Source organism: Embiotoca jacksoni, unplaced genomic scaffold (genome assembly GCF_022577435.1).
Source record: "Embiotoca jacksoni isolate LCO1_2020_lvr unplaced genomic scaffold, fEmbJac1.0.p SCAF_1, whole genome shotgun sequence".
Lineage (NCBI taxonomy): Eukaryota > Metazoa > Chordata > Actinopteri > Embiotocidae > Embiotoca > Embiotoca jacksoni.
Window position 1 is genome coordinate 24,879,854 of NW_027185229.1, and position 21,514 is coordinate 24,901,367.

At 41.1% G+C, this 21,514-nt stretch overlaps 1 non-coding gene across 1 annotated transcript; it reads right to left on the minus strand.

Annotated features, from left to right (window-relative positions):
- Positions 1-20,950: 20,950 nt before the first annotated feature.
- trnap-agg (transfer RNA proline (anticodon AGG)) lies at positions 20,951-21,022 on the minus strand. The gene has a single exon. It is a non-coding gene; the product is annotated as a tRNA-Pro (tRNA).
- Between the last annotated feature and the right edge of the window lie 492 nt (positions 21,023-21,514).

Here is a 21,514-nt window from a genome sequence, read left to right on the forward strand (position 1 = left end):
TTCATAAAGTGTATCGGCGTATTTCAGCTTGTTCTATTTGGCTTTTATGACCTACAAGTTTTACTGCTTATGGAGACCGAACAACGCAGAGACCTACAAATTCCCAGGTCCATCATAACACAACTGGAATTGTATTGAATCTTTATTGACAAAGTATGTTTGCATACAAGGAATTTCACTCTGGGTCTATGTCTCTCAGTTTACTTTCACACATGATTTGTGCTTACGGAGTTACAGAACATGCAAACAGATATACACACATAAATAAGCAGATGAAACTGTTTCTATATATTTTATACAAATAGTGCAAAGATGTGAGTGTGCATGGAGTGCTGAAATAAAGATTCGACAGTATATGCGAGCATGCTTGACAGTGTGCAGCAGACTTGAGTGTCCATCGAAGCCTCTTCTTGTCCTGTTTTGTGGCCAACCAGAACCAGATCATGATGGATAGAGAGATAGAGATCGAGAACAGATGTGATGGCTGCAGTGCGAAGCTGGATCAGCAGCTGTTGAAGCAGGTTAAACTTCCTGAGCTGTCCAAGAGAAGGCTGTGCTGGAGGAGCTCCTCTTAAAGTCTACTGTCATCGGCAGCTGTTTAACCTCCTGTCTGTGTGCAGGCTCATCTGATGAACCGTTGTGTCATCTGCATATATCAGGGGTTTAACAGGCCGGTCTCCTGAGGTGCTGTCGTTGGTGTGAAGGGAGAAGAGAAGTGGGGTGAGCACACATCTCTGGAGAACAGCAGTCCGGTCCTGCTGCTTCCTGTCAGTCAGAGAGTTTATCATCTACTGACTGATCTACTGACTGATCATCCACTGTTCATCTACTGATTGCTGATCTACTGTTGATCCACTGACTGTTGATCTACTGACTGTTGATCTACTGACTGTTGATCTACTGATTGTTGATCTACTGTTGATCCACTGACTGTTGATCTACTGACTGTTGATCTACTGACTGTTGATCTACTGATTGTTGATCTGATTGTTGAGCTACTGTTGATCTACTGATTGTTGATCTACTGACTGTTGATCCACTGACTGTTGATCTACTGATTGTTGATCTACTGACTGTTGATCCACTGACTGTTGATCTACTGACTGTTGATCTACTGATTGTTGATCTACTGACTGTTGATCCACTGACTGTTGATCTACTGATTGTTGATCTACTGTTGATCTACTGATTGTTGATCCACTGACTGTTGATCTACTGACTGTTGATCTACTGATTGTTGATCTACTGACTGTTGATCCACTGATTGTTGATCTACTGATTGTTGATCTGATTGTTGAGCTACTGTTGATCTACTGATTGTTGATCTACTGACTGTTGATCCACTGACTGTTGATCTACTGATTGTTGATCTACTGTTGATCTACTGACTGTTGATCTACCGACTGTTGATCTACTGTTGATCTACTGGTGACGACAGGCACAGTAAGTGTGGTTGAGTTTGGAAAGCAGGACTTCTGGCGTTGGAAGCCGAGCTGAAGTCCACAAACAGAATCGTTGTGTACCCCCCTGAGGAGTCGAGGTTGATGTAGTTCAGTCTCATGCTGACCGCATCATACACTGACCTGTTTACCTGGTGGACAAACTGCAGGGAGTCCAGCAGCATGCGGTCTGCGATGTCCTTCGGGTGGGTCAATACCAGTCTTCTTGACAACTTCACAAAAGGACCGCAGACGATGGAGCTACAGACCTGCGGTCGTTTTCAGCCCCGTGATGGAGGGTGTCTTTGGGATCGGGGTGTGTTTGAAGCGGGAGGGGACTTCACGTAGCTCCAGGGGTTTAGCGGAGATCAGGGTGAAGACAGGAGGGTGAAGTAGAGAGTGCTTCTGTTGTGCTTGTACTTGCTGGATGTTCAAAAGGGAAACTGTCTTCTAGCATATATTTGCAGAACAATGACAATAATATGTTGTTATTACAGTTTGTTACCCGATCAGCCTAACGTGACCATCGTTAAGGTGAATTAATGAATTGCACCAGAATGTCATTTGTTGTGATAAAGTAGGCACCCCCTGAATAAAATCAGACTAAAGATTCACACACTAGCCTCTACCTCCAGGTTCCTTGGGGACCTCAAATGACTCACTGAGCTCTTTTTCTCTCTCTCTCTCTTTCAACTTATATAGCACCATTATATCTCACTACCTTCATGCTTTCTCTCTCCCATTGTCTGTTGCCTCTCTATTCAGTTCCCTCGCTCGCATAGTTTGTGTGCTTTCTTTTGCGGATGTCCCCGGCCATGGAGCCACATGTCTCTGGTCTGCGATTACAAGCCCCGCCGACAGTCGAGGCAGACGGCCGCCCGCCTCTGAGCCTGGTTCTGTCTGAGGTTTCTTCCTGTTAAAATGGAGTTTTTCCTTCATACTGACGGAGGTTTTTCTCCCTTAAAGGGGAGTTTTTTTTTTTTTTTTTTTTTTTTTTTTTTTTCTCCCAGATGCTCACGTGGGAATTGTTGGGTTCTGTTGTATAGTGTTGCGAAGATCTGTTTTAAGGACTTTACTGTGTTAAGTGCCCTGAAATATCCTGTTGTGTTGTGATTTGGCGCTATATGAATAGAGCTCAATCGAATAGAATAGATTCAAATAACTTTGTTGTTTTAACCTGACTAAACCGTGTCGGCGACAGTTGTCTGCTTGATGTTACATTATTGGAACATTGGCCTAAAATACTGCAGACGTACAGTGTTGTCAATGTGAAGTGTTACTTATGCGCTTATATCACTTATGGGTTTTGTTGGACTTGGGCTCCTGCTAGTACAAAGCCAATATGTGTCAGCCCCCAGTCCTGCGTGTTCTTTAATGAGGCAATAGGAGAATATGTCAGGCTCCAAGATATTTATTTAACAGCAGCAGAATAACCAGTTTACAGAGCTCTGGGTCCAGACTATGTTTCCCTGACCGCAACAGAGTATGTGTCAGTTCACGAAGTCTGACCTCCTGACTTTCCCTCACCCAGTCTTCTTATAGTCCAGACACCAAAAAGTCACGTGTATTGATGTGTCCTTTGTTGGTTGGTGGAGGTGGTGGTTGTCTTCCTTCACACCCTGCAGTCCTCCAGACATCCGTCTGTTCCTGTTTATGCCTCAAAGAACAACAGTATGTGACCCCGCAGGTTGCAGACCTCCCCCTGTGACCTTTTGGTTTGGCGCAGTACTTTCACTCTCATTCACACATTCACAACCACACCCTGTTGTCTCCACCTTCATTCACCACCTTTCGTCTACACCTTCATTCACAACCACACCCTGTTGTCTACACCTTCATTCACAAACACAGCCTTTCGTCTACCCCTTAGGATTAATAGTTGATAATACGACCTATATATAAGTAATATGATATGGCATATATATATGTTGTATTATTGTAAACATAACCTAGCACAGAATCGCACAGTTTCTGCAACCGCGGTAGAAATATATCCAAAGATCTTTATAGACTGCACTTGAAAATGGTTTGCAAATATGTAAAACATGTGTACATAGTGCTATGTTCTTTTATACATTAATGCCACTGGGCCATTCATTACAAACTTGTGGTGCAGCTGTAAATTGTTCAAAACCACAGAACTTTATATTTAATTCTAAGAATTTACAGTTTGTGAAGTTGACAAATACGTCTGGGGAAAACTTTGCAGAAATGTCAATAAAATGTACACAAATGTAGCTGCAACGAAGTCATATCATTCACGATTTATTTTTTTTAAATCTAAGAGGCTACATTTAATTCAACTCACACTTTATGAATATGAAAAACCTCTTTCAGATATCGGTGTGATCTCTGTCCTCTCTGACCTTCGTTTTAGTCAAGATGTAAAAAAAAATCGCTTGCATGGAGCCTCAGAGATTTCCCTGAGCGTCTCGATCTAATAGAAAAACCCGAAAATGTTCTGCTGCAGATAGAGATCTTGATTCATCCTGAAAAGTTCTGTCTGTGTCATCAAAGTGTCACTCGCCTTGAAACGACTGACATGAAATCGCTCATCAAAGACCTCACCTCAATCACGCTGAATAGAGTGCTGTGACAGCTCGATGCTTTCCATTTCACCCCCGATGTTCTCTGTCTGTCTCCCCGTCTTTGATTCGGTCACTTTTACTTTGACTTATGATGTTTTATATCAATCAATCTCCCCGCCTCTGTATAAGGAACCCTGTCTCCAATCTGTGTCATGATCTGTAGAACTTGGATTCCCTGCGAGCATGGCTGAATAATTGAAAAAAAAAAAGAAAAAAAGAAAAAAGGAGTGTGTTGGGGATTCAGAGGCTCAGACAGATCAAACTAAGAAAGCAAGGCGAGGCTGACAGCTATGGGGCAGCTGTATAAAAGAAGCAGTGAGGCTGCAAGAAGATGCTAATTCTCCCCTTTTCAAAGCAGCGATCTTTCTCAGGGCAAAAATGAGGTTGATGACCCCGCTCCCTTTGGTGATCTAATTCAGCTGAGTGCATTTCATAAAACCAACAATGATCCACAACCTAATTCGCTACCGCAAACTACCTACTCATAAATGCAAAGCAGCGAGTTTGGTATTTACTTCCTCACCAAATTGTGATGAATTTGGATCTAACGTTGTGTATTCATGAGGATTTCACAGAGGTAATTACACTTGCTAATTCTTTGGATGCTATGCTGACTGTACTCCACATTTTCTTGCACATTTCTGAATTTGTTCATAATCTGTCCCTTATCCGTTCCTACAGGGAAGAGGTGAACATATCCTAACACGTCTTTCTCTACACCCTCACCGCTTCCATCGCTCCTCTGAGGGCAGCGACCATATGGGCTAATCCTCTCTGCAGCTAATGAGGGCAGAAAGAATCAGGTCTAGGCCATGACTTCTGCACACATTTCCATTTGGTTTCTCCAATTCTCCCGCCGTATAGCTGCAAAAGTCATGAATATAAGGGTTTAAAATCCCCCCCCCCCCCCCCCCCCCCCAAAAAAAAAAAAAAAAAAAAAAAAAATGTGCAGGGAAGGCAGCCTTCAGGAAATGAGGGAACTTGAGCGTGAGACCATAGTGGTCGATTTTATGGAAGAAAAAATTTGCAATAAAGTCAGGAAGTGGTGTGTGCAGCAGATTTACATACACATGGCACCGTGCTTTAATCTCCCTACAAAAGAGCCGACAAAAAAAAAAGATTTAAGTTCTTTCAAAGTAACATTATCCATAATGGATATCATTAAACATTGCATTATACATGAATGTTTTATGTCGGTGGCTGGTCTCTCTCTTCTGGAGGTATTTAATCAAAAAAAGCCCCTATTCTTTGGCTAGTTGTCCTGCTGGGAAATAAATAATTGAGCGAGCCACCGTCAGTGATTATACAGTAGATTTCCACTTTTTTAAACGTTGAGACTGACCTCCTGCCTGAGAATCCTTGTTTATGTTGTCTGTGTGGCAGCCAAATCCTTTTCCCCCTGATGTGCTCACTAACTGCAGCCATTCATAAAGTAACACTTTCATTTTTTGCCCTGCTGTCTCTTATCAAACGGTCACAGCCTGTGCAAAGTCAGTCTCCCATTCACTGTCGATGAAACAAGTTGAGAGACAGTCGATTGATGGCAGCACGGACTACTGTCTGGAAACTCTCCACGTATATAAATACCAGGATTAAAAAAGAACATGTCTTCTGCTTTTACATTTTCCTGGATTTTTGAGAAAAGCAGTACATTTTGGGTTGAAAGGTTTTGGATTTTGATCTGACTGGGTGAGTGTCGACATCTCTTTCAATTGTTCACTATAAGGCAGTGGTTCTCAAGTTGTGCGTCGTGACTCAAACGTGGGTGGTGAGGCCATTTTGATTGGGTCACAGATGTGCACGTGGAAAAAAAAACCAAACACATATATTTGGGAGTTTACAGAATTTGGGCGGGACAGCGTTTAGCATTGTCGCCTCACAGTGAAAAGATTCTGGGTTCGAATCCGGGCCCGGGCCTTTCTGTGTTGAGTCTGCATGTTCTCCCTGTGCCTGCGTGGGCTCTCTCCGGGTGCTCCGGCTTCCTCCCACCGTCCAATAAAAACATGCGTCTCAGGTTAATTGGTGGTTCTACAAATTGCCCTTAGGTGTGAATGAGAGCGCGGATGGTCTTTGTTTCCGTGTGTCTCTCTGTGTCGGCCCTGTGACGGACTGGCGACCCGTCCAGGGTGGACCCCGCCCTCGCCCAAAGTGAGCTGGGTTAGGCTCCAACCCCCCCGTGACCCTGTTCAGGATAAAGCGGGTATAGATAATGGATGGATGGATGACAAAGGTTTCCCATGACACAGTGCATGCTCTAGCTGTTTGCTGCAGATGTCAGTTGGCTAACAACCAAAACAACATTTCACATCAGTAGTTCGCTCTCCTTCGAGCAATTCTAGCTCTGGTGCCGTTAAGAAATGTCTGCCTTATTTTAAATTCAAGATGAGTCTGATATTTTATTTTATTGAGGTCTTTTTTTTTTTGCCATTTTTGCACTTTTGTTGCAATATTTCTTTGAGTTCTTTATTTCTTTATGCATGAGTATTTCTTTATCATATATATTAAAAACAGCTTCACAGTAGCAGTAGAAGTATTGTTCTGACGTCTCAAACAATCATCTGATGGAATTTGTGACGTCATCTACTTCCAGGGAAATGTTTTGTGGGCCTCTTTTAACCGTTATGACCCTGAATGTATCTATTGGGTTGTGTATTTCCCATACAAGCTTTTACCAAGCATTAGACGGTTTAGGTAGAGTTGATGAAAACTGTGTGACTACGGTGGAGATTGAGGGTCCGCATTCTGTGTCCTACTGATGTTTTTCATTAATTTCACCGTAAGTTGTCTCACATTAAATATAACTTAACCATTGTGGTAGCCCTTTAGAAAATGAAGGGAGGGCGAGAGACAGAACAGAGAGAATACAGTAAATATTCATCATCCCCGAAAGACCTTTTGCTGTGCAGCAGTGAGGCAATACAAAACAATCCTGCGAATACAGAAATAAAAATGATAAAAACGTCTGAAAAATAACAAAAGGAACTGGAAAAAACCCAGATAAAAACACTCATAAAGCAGAAGCAGTAAAAAGGGGATGTATAGGAATACCAAAGCTGTAATATGACTGCAGGAATCTTAGTGCGTCCACTCTCATGAAAAACACATGTTCAAAAGAAGTCTTTGAGGAAAATCCATTTACACCAACCTCTCTCCCTCATCTGATATCTTGAACTGGATTTTATTTATGTGCTGAGAAGGTTTTTGGCTAAAGTCTTCCCTGATTAAGCAAATTTATGAGCAGATGTACAATTGGCAAAGATTTAATTGTCTGTTCCTGTTTTCAAGATGCTCCCAACAGTTTCTATTTGATATTGCAATTTTGAAATTTCCTCAGATAGGGAACTGATGAAAAAAACCGTTGAACGCAAAGTTTGTCATGAAACTAAGTGGAACAAGGAGTCAAAAAGAGCAGCCTGCCCCTTAAACACTGACAAGTCTGGTAAGAACTAACAAACACTCTGTCCTTAAGGAAGCTATTAAGTGTACTTATGGTTTCAGATGTTTTATTTTCAAATTCAAAGACAGGTTTATTGCTGTGGCATCTTTCAACAACCACACAATACAAAGTGCTTTACATAAGATATTGAGACACGATTAAAAAGAGACACAAGTCCATATAAAAAGACGCAGAACTGCTGGAACTTTTGTTTCAAATTGAACTGCTCGGCTTGTATTCTTCATCTCTGCACCGGCTTTCACTTCTCTTACGTTTCCTGAGAGCAGAGCTTTGAAATGAAGCAGAGCTGATCTCTTTTGTAGTCTCCTGGCTCCCACATATCCCCTCTGCCCTCTCCTTTTAGTCCTCCATCACCTCCCTCCACCCACCAGCTTGACTCTCCTCCACAGCTGCATGAATAAGTTGATTGTGTATGCGTACGTAGCGCTGTACCTTGAAAAACCCAGTAGGAGTCAGGACGCCAGGTTAACCTTTAATGAGCTTCTTATGCCAGGAAGCGGTAACTGCTATTGATGAAGGAGGAACGAAAGATAGAAATCTGAGATAGCTGTATTCGAGGTCCGGGAACATTTGCGATTGCAGATCGGCCGATAGATCCTGTTCACAACACCGGACTGGAGATTTCCACTGAATTCACCAAGGATATTACTATTCTTCAGCATACCGCATCAGTACATTAGAGTAGCAGGCACTTAACTGAGCACATCATAAGGAAAGCGGCAGAAAAACAGACTAACGACGGTCGAAGATTTCGTTCAAGAGCAACACAAACACCAAGGTTTTCATCACCACTTTTGTAATCTATATTACTTAAACTGAATGAAAGAATGATGCAGGCCAGGCAGTGGTTATGTCAATACCTGCTTGCAATACAACACGTCTTGCATGACAGATAAACAGCGGAGCGAACACACCGTCGGTCGTAGCTTAGTCGTTTTATCCGGAAAAGATGAAGTGACCTTTTGGTCTCATCCAGCTTTACAACAACAATTCTTTGGGGGTTTCGACAGGCGATTAACTAAAACAAGAACAGCGTCTTTTTAATCTTGCACGTGACATTTTCTGGATTCTGGTTTGTCACACGGATCTGACTTTAACCAGACAGCCAAAGCAAAGGTGGTTTCATCTGTGACGTTCACAGAATGAAGTGTTGTTCATCATGACTCAACGTCGATCTGTTCTACAAGGTGACAAATTCCCAAGAGACTTTCAGGACTAGAAAATCCATCATCCTCTGCTCCCTCAACACCAGTTTTGCTGATGAGTAATCACACATTTCTGGATCACAATCTGGACTGCACCATCTTTTAGAGCTGGCAATTATTGCCTGTCATACTTTGACTGATCTCTCAAAACTATTGTACTCATCTGATGGTTGCAGAATAAAATTACTTGCCAAGTACAGTTAATATCCAATTAACCTGATTGCTGAACCCAAATCTCATCTCCCACAAGCTTCTACTGTTGATAATGCCCCCAATTAAAAGAAAATAGCTGATGCCTTTGCCTTGTTACATGGTAATTACCAGGAGGTCCAGTCGCTCTTCGTTCGAGCATATAGCTCCTAGTTGCTTATTCAATACGGCAGCATATGAATGGCTGCTTGACATTCTGATGAAACAGAGGACTCTTTGATGTGAGGTAATGAGTGACTGTTGGAATCCATTTATTCCCAAACAAACCTTGAGTGTTGAACATTGTATATAAATTCTTCCCTTCGACAGACTGGAGCCATCAATGAAAGCAAATATACTGTTTTCTGTCGAGTATAAACTCAGACACTCATCTGTTTGTATTTAACCCTCTGGACCATGAAGGCTTTGTTTTTTGTGGACGCTGCAAGATTATGGTTTTACAGACAAGTCTCCCGACATTCTCATCAGCCTCATGCCTTAGACGCATTGTTTCTTCAGCTTAATCTCCTCCATCTCGCCTAAGAATGAGCGAGTTAAAAGGCCGCTATAGAGGAGGAGTTACAAAACATGCCTGTTAATCACAATGTAATCCCATACCGCTGAAGACAAGACATCCTGTCTGTGCATCTGGCTATAAAATGAAATTAACCATTGATTATGGTAGAAGTAAATATAAATGAAGATTAGCAATGCCAGATTTCTCCCAGTTAGGGTCTATGTGTGCAAAACTTTACAGGGCAAAGTGCAGAAAGCATGTTTTACAATACTCCTCTGCAATTTCACTAATTAAGCGTTAAAAAATTACGGGTCATGGTCTTTAAAATACACGCATAAAACCTAAAGTATGAGCAAAACCCTCCCTGTGAGAGTTGAAAGGAAGGTACAGACAGACAGATGCGACTTGAGTCACATACTGTGCATACTTTAAATTCAGACAAAAATAATACTCTTACACTGAGTCATAACTCAGTCAAATCCTAATACAAAGATATAAAACGTATTGACACCATTTAGTGTGGCTTACACTAAATGAGGATCATTGTTATTTTCATCTTCACCTCACGAGTTGCACCAGAATCATAACAGATGCCTGTACATCCATGGGTACAAGATGGAGCTGTTTATATATGGCATGCTTTTATTGTTGCTATTTTCCTAAAAAGTAAAAAATAAATAAATCAGGGATCAAGGAGAATACCAGTGGATACTTCAAGCTGGCATTACAACAGCTTTAATAGGGTCAGACTCCCTTGGTGGTTTTATTTTTTCTGCCAAAAACTGCTTCCCAAATACACCTATATGATGGTAAAAACACATTACAGCTTCACGAAAACATTTTTAATGAATGAATGAAATGACTGTTTTTTGTGAAATTTTACCTTTAATTTCACATCGAGCTGAATTAAAGCAAAGAGTAAAGACAAGCAGCTCTTCATGCAGAAAACCTCTCAGAGATCCTTTTCATACAAAAGAGCCTTTCTCCAAACAGCTGAAGCACAATAGCGCAATAGGTTATTCCTGCTGTAATTGTAGCTGTGTAGAAAATATGACAGAACTCTGCACCGGATAGCAAGCGCTGGCTGACGCATGTAATTTCAAAACTGTCAACCACATGACGGCACTACTCAATCGACTTCGTCCTTACACGACCATGAACACAAAAATCACATAAAATCTCTATAAATCTCTGCCTCAAAAGAGCCATTTATTTGTCTGAGTGGTTGTTCACTTCAGGTAAAACACAAAAGAGCTTTCTCTGTCTCACTTTTCTGGATCTGTCATCTCAGATCTCTCTCCGTAGGAAAACATATTTTCTTGTCGGGAACTCTACAGGAAAGGAGAACAACTATTTGCGCTGGGAGAATGTGGGCGGTACGGCTTCCACTTTCCTTTTCTTAAGTTATGGCTGTGAAACCTCTGGCAGGACGTCTCAGCCTGCCAAACGAAATAAAGCCAAAAAGGTTGTTTGCCTGATTATTGGCTCAAGTTAGCGTTTTGGGGGAAAAACACGAGGAAATATGACCTAATTACCAGTTAATTAGATGGGACAAAATTCAGAAAAAGACATCTGCAACATGAAGCTGCCAAGTTCCACTCTGCACCTCATTCCTGTATAGTAAACACAGAAATAAAGATTACTCATTATAACCAATGTCCCCCCCCCCCCCCACCCATTGTCTTGGGAGGGCGGGCCCCCGAAAGAAATACAATACGAATGTACTCACAGAACTGGAGTTACGTCCAATATCTACCCCTTACTTAGTTCCTGTGCACCCGCTTCAATCCAGCTCAGTGTGAGAGTTGCTAATGCACTTTTCTGTCACTAAAAGTCGGTGACGGCCCATCTCGCCCCCAAAACATTAATAATTATATTAATAATAATTCATTCAAGGATACAATTATTAAAGCAAAATTTTTCAGAATCATTTAAATTCACAATGTTTTATATTTAGAAAAAGAATAGCAGCTGTATTATATTGAACCGTCACCTCTTCAGCTTCACTGCTTCTCATTCCGGTCCCACTACATCAAGGACAGACTTTAGAAATGTTCTGTTTTTTGGGTTGTAATACCTCGGGTACAGGCTGGCCTACTTTTGAAAACAAGTATCTTTTTGGAGGATTTGCTGTTGTTCTAGCAACAAACAACCTTTCTGTGAGTCAACATTCATTTTCAATGCAGGTAAGGTAACAGACACTACAGATGGATCTGACATTACACTTGGTCACATAGTCCGTGATTATTATTCAAGAGACAAACATCCTCCTCGTGGTGCTGCTGCAAAGCTTTCCTTTGGATAAATCTTATAAGATGAAGAGATACTTCTAGAGAGCATTGTGGCCCTGTTTTACTGAGGTTTGACCGTATTTCAATATCTAACTCAACACTTCTTGATATGGCAAGGCGAAATGGACAAAGTCAAAATTCGGAATATTTTGAAACAAGAATTGTTGTTATTATAATTGCCAAGATGAAGCCCTGCTAACACTGGACTGGAAAGCGAAGCTGAGAACAATTAAGTGTCTGGCAGATTGAGACGTTTCACAATGTCATAACATGTTAGGTAATTGTATGCATTTCCTGGAAAATGAGTAATACGGAGTTATTAAGACTGTCGGATGTGGAGGAACTCGGAGCTTGCTCAAATTCGGAAATTCCCTGAAGAAAAGATCTGATCGAGAAAAACAAAATAAACATTCACAGTGGACAAAAAGGTGGTAGTTGAACCAGTTGAATTCTAAAAAGTGAAAAAAGTTTTAATCAGACGGCATGGAGCAGGATTTAAAATACGGGTATAAAATGTTGCACAGAACCTTGAGTATTGGCGATAACCACCAATAGAGCAATCACTTATTGCAGACTGTCACAAAGGGAACAATCACACATTTAGCAGTATAAACTTTTTTAAGTTAAAAAAGCTAAAAAAAAAACATTTAGCTGGATAAATGTGACTCTGGATACTTCTGGCAACATTCAAGCAAGTACTAGCAAAAGTTATAGCCTCACACGGGACTAATTATATATTTGATGTGCTCATCTTTCAGCCTTTAATCTGGAAAACATCCACTGAAGAATGAATCAACACGGTTAAATACATGCTGACAATTAGTGGATGTGTTGAGACTTTAGATGCTAATGCCTTAATGTGTCTCAAAAGGCCTAAACTGTGTTACCAACTTCTACGACTGATATAAAGTGAAAGATGATCACCTCCTACATCACCTCCTACATGAAGACAGGATTCTGACCATTTTCTAAATCCCTCCCCCAAACAGCAGGTATCCAATCACAGCTCAGCAACTTTATTGACACTGAGCAGACCAGTCAAATTTGAGATGTATGAACACCTCGTGAGGCTCTACCGAGAGAAAACACTTAGCTTTTAGAGTTTGGTGGTCTTCAAACTCGAAAGTAAAACTGTAAATAATGGATTAAATTGTGTGTTTGTCTGTTTTAACATTATTATCATCTAATTTTTACAAAACACACTGGCTAGTCCTCGTTCTCTCTCTTTTTTGACAACATAAAAGTAAAAAGATAACAAGACCAACAACAGTGTGCTTTTATCTACTTCTTTTTAAAATGAGTTGTACACACGAGAACGGGAAATTAGTTTAACAGGTGTGTTGACAGTAACTGAAGGAGGAAGGGTTTAATGCAACAGTAACCTATTTAATTTATTAATCTAAGATTAGTAGCAATGGAGAAAATGGGTGAAGTGTAATAGGTTGACTCATTTGACCAACAGCAACATATTGAAATCAAGACTGACTTCTTATTTTTCTGATTAAATTAATGACATCAATTTATGAAAGGCACAAACACAAAAACACGTAACTCATCACTGTAAACCAGCGAAAAAATTTCCCCTCGGGGATTAATAAAGTAAATACCTACCTACCTACCTACCTAAATGGTTGGAAGTTTTCTAAATCTGATAACGGGGTTGAGGATTGGGCCTTAAGGGCTTTGAAAACACTTCAAAGTGAAAAACTCACATAAACTCACTTGGTTTCCATGATCACTTGGAACCGGACCCAAACAGCGACGCTGGACCTCCCACAGTTTGGGTCTCCCAAGACATTAGCATGAGGATGCCTTTCCCAAATCCGATGGGAGATTGTGATGGTGCTTATCGGTCTGTAGGTTTGTTGGCCCTGACATGGACTGTAAACACGCCTTCCTCTGTAAGCGTATCCTGGGATATGGTCCAGCAGCTCAACCTTGAACAGGATAAGAAAGAAGAACCGCCGGATGAATTGTTTCTCTTATCCATAAAAAAAACAAACTGTGAAAACGAAATACTCCTCCAGGAAAAAAAGGAGAAACTGTGGATATGTGTTCCAGAGAGTCTCAGGATTTCTTATGGTTTGTTACGACAGGAAACAGGACTGGGGTTAATGTGATCTTTGAAAGCATGCAGAGTGAAGTTGTACTCTTGTTGGCAACGCACGCTTTTAAAGGACCAGTGTGTATAATTTAGGGGGGGATTTATTGGCAAATATGGAATATAATACTCATAATTATGTTGTCATTCGTGTTTTCTCGGGCTTAAGAACGATCTCCTCATATCTACGTAAGGAGCAAGACCTCGTCCACAAACCCATATTGCACCGCTATGTTTCCACTCTGGTCCAGAAGAGACAAACCAAAAGACTCTAGATGTACTTTCACATTTTTACATTTCCTTTTAGTTAAAGCTTAAAGCTAGAGCTGGCTCAGGTGACCTTAAGCCACCCATCTCAGTTATTCTGTTATAGGCAAAGGCTACTGAGAGACTTCTAATGATGCACCGAGCTCCTCTCCTCTCTCTTTCACCCTCCATGCATTTATATGCCACCCTTGCATCTCTATAACTTTATACTTTATTCTGCAGGTCTCTGAACGTTTCTGATCTGTGGTTACTTGTACCACCAACCTTCCCATTGTTTATTGTTGGCTGTCTTTCTGTGCTGTTCTTTTCTCTCTACGCTCTCCCCTCGCCCCAACCAGTGGAGGCAGATAGCTGCCCACCTTTGACTCTGGGTTCGGACGGAGGTTTTCTTCCTCTTAAAAGTGAGATGTTCCTTCCAGCTACCGCTCATGTGGGAATTGTTAAAATTTTGTTGAAAGGATCTGTTAACAGACTTCTCTATCTTAAATACCCTGAGTTGACTTATGTTGTTATTTAGTGCTATAAAAATAAAATTGAATGGAATTGAATTGAATTGAAAGCTACTGTAGATTCTCCTACATGCTTGGAAAGAGAGGCGTGAGAGGAGGGGTGTGAAATTGGTTCCAATCTTCAACCTCACTGCTAGATGCTTGTAAATTTGACGTGCTGGTCCTTTAGGCTGTCCTGACATTTTAAATGGGTTTTGTTTTTAATAAAGAGGAGTCTGTACCAAAAGGAACGACATGTGACATGGACACTGGGCAATGGCAGAATCAGTGTATTATACCGCAGTAATTATTTAGTATTTATTCTGACAGTATCATCATCAATGACATGAAAAAGAGGAGTCTCCCCATTGAGGTATACAGAAAGCCACACAGATCATTACTATTTGACTCTCGCTACCCTCTGGATCACCAGCTGGAGTTAATCAGAAAAACTCTGCATCATCAGAACCCACAATGTGCCCACTGGGATGAGGAAAAGGAGAAGGAGAAGATGCACATCCAGGAAACTCCTGAAGCTCATGGTTACCCAAACTGGGCCTTCACCAAAACCAAGAATAGAAACAGAACAGAACAGAACAGAACAGAGAGGACAAGGACAACAAAGGGAACAGAGGCATCATGTTGCGGGAGTGTCTGAAAAACTCAGGAGGATTTTCAACAAACTCTGCATCCCTGTATATTTGAAGCTTGGTAACACTCTGAGGCAGAAGCTCGCTCACCCCGAGGACAGAGCGCCCAGGCATAAGTAAAGCAATGTAGTGCATGCGGCGAGGAATGATCAGACTCGTGCATTGCGGAAACAAGACAAACACTTTCCAAACGCATTGGCACAACACGAGAGAGCCAACTCCTCAGGACAGGACTCAGCAGTCCATCTTCATCCGAAGGAGAAGGGACACTCGTTTGAGGACGGTAATGTGCACGTTTTGGCCAGGCAAGACCGACGGTTCGAAAGAGTGAAGAGAGCCGTGTGCGTCAAACTGGAAAGACCATCACTGAACAGAGAGTTGGTCTCAGACACCTACTGTCAGCAGTCCTGAGATCCCTGCCAAGGAAGATCAAAACAATTCACACCAGGACCCTATCGACTCACATGATGGCCGGGTGAGCCAACGACCCAAAACCCATTCACACTATTGAGAGCATAATGATCCACAGGACGGCCCGGTGGGTCCCACGTGACTGAAATGACTCTCAAGGTGTTGACCACCCCCACAAGAAGTTCAAGCCTGAAACTCCCTCCAGTCGTTTAGAACTGAAGAAGCCTTTCAGATGAGTCTTTAAGAAACTAAAGAAGTCCAGTTGCCTTTGGATAAAACTTAAATTGACTATGACCTGGATGACTGAGAACATTTACAGATCATATGAAAAAAATAGTGGCAGAACAAAAAGCTTCTGATATAAGAAAGATAATAGACACAGGCGGGGATATAGTTTGTGAATATTTGATGATACAGGTCATGCAGCCATTGCCAATGAAGCTGTATGCATTCATTTCTACAAGAACATTGTGTCACAATGTGTTCTTGCCCAGGGTTGCTCACAAATACCTCTGCAGCATCTAAACAAATGTTCTGCTAGCAGGGAACATAATCACACCAAAAGGCCCCAAAATAAAGATGTTCAAAGTAAGTATGTTTGTCTTTAGCGGCAAAAAAAAATGGATGAGTGGGTCCTAAACCAAAAGAATGACTAAGACAAAGAAAGACCTATTATTTTTTTGGCTGGTTTTTAATCTTAGCCAAGAGTGATCTTTAAATGAAACTACAAATTAGCCCAACAAAGGGATGAATATTTTAAGCAAAAATACAATTAAATATTCGTTGGGAAGTTCGCCTTTGCAAAGGCAAAGTAAAACAACAGAAACAATATTGTGATCTGACCATTATGTGCCACTAAGGACATTTAACCAAGTACAAAACTGCTTCTGTTGACACATTTGGCAAGCGTTTCTTCTCTTTAAATCAAGTATCTAATTATCATTATTAATTTAAGGTAATCCAGTGAAATATTGGTAAGGCATGGGTACACAGATGAAACCGATACCACTGATCCTGAATGTCAGAGATAAATACAGTGCAATTGTTAGAAAAATTACTCAGAGGCTGGATTCAAAATCAAACATATTCTTGCAAGAAGGAGCAAATACATGTACACCCAAAGAAGGATGTCCAGCATTGCTCAACGTCACTCCTCCGTAGGTCAGCTTTTATATGGCGTGACAAGTGGTTGACACTCACCCCCACTCCCTTTACATCTGAGTTCAGTTGTAGGTCACAAGATAAGGACATGTGGACGTCGTAAAGTAGACATTATAAAAGACGTTGTAAATGAGACATTAGGAACATTCTTGAGCCACACGCAAATTAACAATTAACTACTGCACGGTATTTATTTATTGTTCACTCTATGTTGCACATGATAAACAGCACACTGCAAAATAGGGTATTTGAGGTACTTCTGTGCCACAGGAGTGAGCTATTTTTAAACCTTAATTTTATTTGCCTGATATCATGCAACTCAGCAGCTGTTTCTCTTTTGGGATAATAACAAAACAACAACCCCCCCCAAAAAAAGAGCCACAGTGAGCTCAATGCATTACTGAAATCCTACCAACACTCAATGAAAACAAAAGATTTATGCCTGGGGTGTATTCATATCCTCTAAACATGCTGTGAATTCAGCAGTATGTTGTAAAATAGTTTGGTGAAATGCGCCCTCTGGTGGGTGTTGAGTGGAATAAGCACACGAGAGATTTCCGATAGAAAATTATAGTAACCCTTTAAACCCTTTTCAGGAAAATGGGGGACCCGATCTGCCATTCAGTGAGCCACGCTGCTTGAGCTTTAGATGTGAAGATCATTTCTACTTTCATGTCTGTTTTTAAGCAGAGTTAGTTCACATTCTGGAAATGGGGAAACTGCCTGTTTAAAAATGCACCCGAAACCGTTTCAATAACTGAAAACTGAAAAAAAAAAAAAAAAAGTAAAACAACAATGTTGTGTTTTTTGGAGATGTCCTTAACTGTTTATTGTTAACCTTAAATATGTGAATGTTATCAGCCATCTCATTTCACTGTTGAAAAGACGTCAAACATGTGCATTGCCAAAAGTGTAGAATAATTCCTTTCATAATAGATGCAAATTTTAAAATCAGTCCCATTTTGCATGTTAAGGCTCCCCTGATCCTGAATGCAATGTGCAGAGCAACAATCTTCAGCTTTTCAAAAGATTGTGAGCAACATTTTTAAGCAGCGCAAAGGAGTCCAAAGAGGAGAGTTTCAAAACAGGCACTCTGAAAAGCCAAACAAATCTTACAGAATGGCTGAGAGCACTTAAAGAAATGAGTCCTGGGAACTGCTCTGCATATGTTTGAAACGTTAGATGGCAAAGAAAATCGTTGCAGCTCCCGACACATGTTTTCCTGGCACTCTTATATGCCTGGTTTCAGTCTGAAAATACCTGCTTAAGAGGTAGCACAGGGAGTATGTGTCAAGAAAGTAACATCCCTGAAGGTCAAAGAGAAAGAAATGTTTTCCATCCCTGTGTTGGTTCTTCTCCTCCTTCCTGTCTCGTTCTACCGATGTAGAATGAAAAACACTTTATTTTACTTTCCACCGCAGCGTTTCGGTGTATATTTCCCCAAAAGGAATCATGTGGATGCCTTGTGCTTTTGACTATAACTTCTGAATCACTAATAAGAAGATTAAAGAGTAGTGTTTTAATTCATCTGACGTTTTATTTTAGATTTAAGATGTAAAATTGTCTGTAAAATACATTACATCTTAAGGAAATGTAATTTCACATAAGAAACATTTATTTCCGGCCCACCGACCTCCATCAAGATCAGTTTTTGGGCCCTCATAGGAAAGAATTGGGGCACGTCTGCATTACACTAAGAAGTTCTCAGTGTCCTTTGATCGCTATTGATGTTTACATTTAAAACTGATGAAGAATGTTGCGTTTGTGATGTCATCAAAGACATTCTACAGAATATCGGCTGTCACAGACTTTCAGAGCCAGAACAACCCCTCACAGAGAGCGCCAGCGGTTGAACTGAGAGGTACGGCGTCTTCGAGGAGAAGTATTTGTCAGATACGTGACACAATATTTCACAACTATCGCACATTTTGGATCATTCCCACCGTCACCAGCCATCAACATGTCAACAAGAGAGAGCAGAGCCAGCAGGGTGAGAAAACCAGGAGACGCTGGACATATTTTATTCTGCAGCTATACACAACGCCACTTTTCCTTTCAAATGTGTTAATATATTTGTTCAAAAGCATTCATATTTACAGCTGATTACCTGCAGTCAATTTTAAGATTACTTTCCCAAGAATTAATGAGTTACATGTGGTCATAACTCGAAAGTTGTTTTAAATATTTAGTGAAAACGTGAATCTTTGTGAATGTCGAACTAAAAACGCCTGATATACACTTCTCTCCTTTTAGGTGTTTCTGTTAGTTCACTAACATATCGCCTGCTCTGTGAAACATACAATTAATTCATGTATTTCTTTTAACATAATTTTGCACAGGAATTTAACAGGGGGATGGAAGTCACGAGGCACCGCATGGAGGAAAAGATGAAGGAGATGGAGGAGAACCTGAGGACCACAGCAAAATTCATGGTCCTGAAAGAAAGATCGTTTTGGAAAAGTGACCGACAGCAGCTTCTCTGTGAAAATAAAAATCTACAACAGCAGCTGTCCGTCACAGGAAAAGAAAACAGACGGCTAAAGGCCGACCTCCAAGAGGCACGCAGGGAGATGGATATCAGCGAACAGAGGATTAGCTCTCTTCAACAGCGTCTCTCCGCTCTGGAGGCAACGAGAGACGAGGAGATCAGCGCTCTGCAACAGCACGTCTCCGTTTTGACGGAAAAGAAGTTGAAAGAAATCAGCTCTCTGCACCGAAGCCTGCTCACCCAAAAGCAAGAAACCGAAAGGGAGAGAGACGAAAAGGAGCAAGTGATCCGCAAGGAAACGGAGAAACGGCGAAGACGCACAAATGCGCACGTGGACACCTTAGTCCAGCTGAACGACTTAGAGGCGGCCCTGAAAAAAAGGAAGCTGGCGTGCACAGCTCTCGAGGAGAAACTCAGAGACACCGAAAACAAGCTGAAAGACCAAAACTGTCTGAGGGAGCTCTCTGATGAGCTGCTGAAGGTCAGAGGGGACTTTACCAAACTCTCCAAAAGTCTGAAGGTGAAGTTCGAGCAGCTGGAGGAGGAAAAAAGGGACCTGGAGGAGAAGCTGCTGGACAAAGAGACGTTCTGTCTCCAACAGGAAGCAGAGAGGAAGGAAGACGTTCAGCGCCTCGCCGAGGAAAATCTGCACCCTCAGGTAAACTGGCTTAAATCTCACTTCATGATTTTAACAACACATTTCACACGGTGACCTGTTTTCTTTTTCTTTACAGACGATCACAGTCAACAAGAAGCAGAAGAAGTACTTCTGGAGCCAGAAAACATGACGACCCAATCCTCAACAACCCCTCACCTTTACCCCCCCCACCCACCCCTCACCTTTACCCCCCACCCACCACCTTAAACAAAAAGATGTTACCAGCTTAATAAAATATAACTTTTTGTCAGCGCAATCTCCGTTTCCACGGCAATGCATGGGGTATGGCTAATAACTGGAAAACAATCGGTCCCGTCGGTAGACGTATGCAACGTGTGCAATGTTTTACTGCTCCGCCAAGCAGGCTGACCCTTAGCAACCCAGCAACGGAGACGATTTCTCAAACTGAATAAATGCAGCACACAGAAACGCAAAACTGCTTCGCTAAGCTCAATCTTGTTGTAACTAAGATATCTGCTGAAAAAAGAAACCAAACACTTATTTGTGAAAGAGTTGATATTTTTAAGGGTTTAGTTTTAACTGTTGTTTCAATTGCCTGTCTGTTATTTCCTTTTATTCTCAGTTGTTTTCCTTAATTAATTATTAATTTACTTGTGAACTTAATAATTACCATTTAATATCCAGCGTCATAGGGATAAAATTGAGTCTTTAAGAACAAATCAATATTTACTTGTCAAATCTTCGGAAGCTTATTTCAAATTCTAGTGAAGATAATGAAGCTTGCAAAGATACCAAATTTGTCGGTCCGAATTTTGGGGAAAATGTTATGCACAATCATTATCTACAGTATATTATTATAATTTATTCATATTGATTTCATTGTGCAGCCTTGAAAAGTATGTGTTTGATTTTAATTGTTTCACTCATCCTATACCATCATACAGCATGTTAGTGTGAAACTATGTTACTTAATGGGAAATAATTGGGAAAACATGTTTATTAAGGGATGGAAATTTAAAACATTAAGAAACTGGATTATATCCCGTGTTTGTGGAGGTATTTATCAAAGCGAAAAGGGAGGGCTCGTCCGGGATTTGAACCCGGGACCTCTCGCACCCTAAGCGAGAATCATACCCCTAGACCAACGAGCCGCGTGACGTCAAGTCGTCACGTTTACAAATTCAAACATGAAGGAGACGACAGTTCACGAGCTAACTTTAGTGGTAAAAATGATTAAAATATTGAGAAAGAAACGGTTCCTTCAAAATACAGCAACCACCCTGACCCGAAACCATGTCTAAGCCGCAATATTTCTCATTAAACACTAACACTTTCGGTTAATAGTTTTTTTTTTTTTAACGTGCTTGACGTTGTCATATCGGGGCTGTCGTCAAAGATTTAGTGTTTCATTTTCCTCCGAAAACCGAAAACACGGCATGACATATAAACAACAAAACTTCACTTTAACTCTTCGAAGCGAAGCTCAACGTTCAACATACTCACCAAAAATTGCACATTGTTTCAACGGTTACGTGTTTCAAAAAAACAGACCAAATAAAAAATAAATAAATCCCGTTATTTGAATTTTGACTGGCACGTTTGTTGCAACGTCACTAAAAAACCGCGAGAGGTCGACAGTTGTC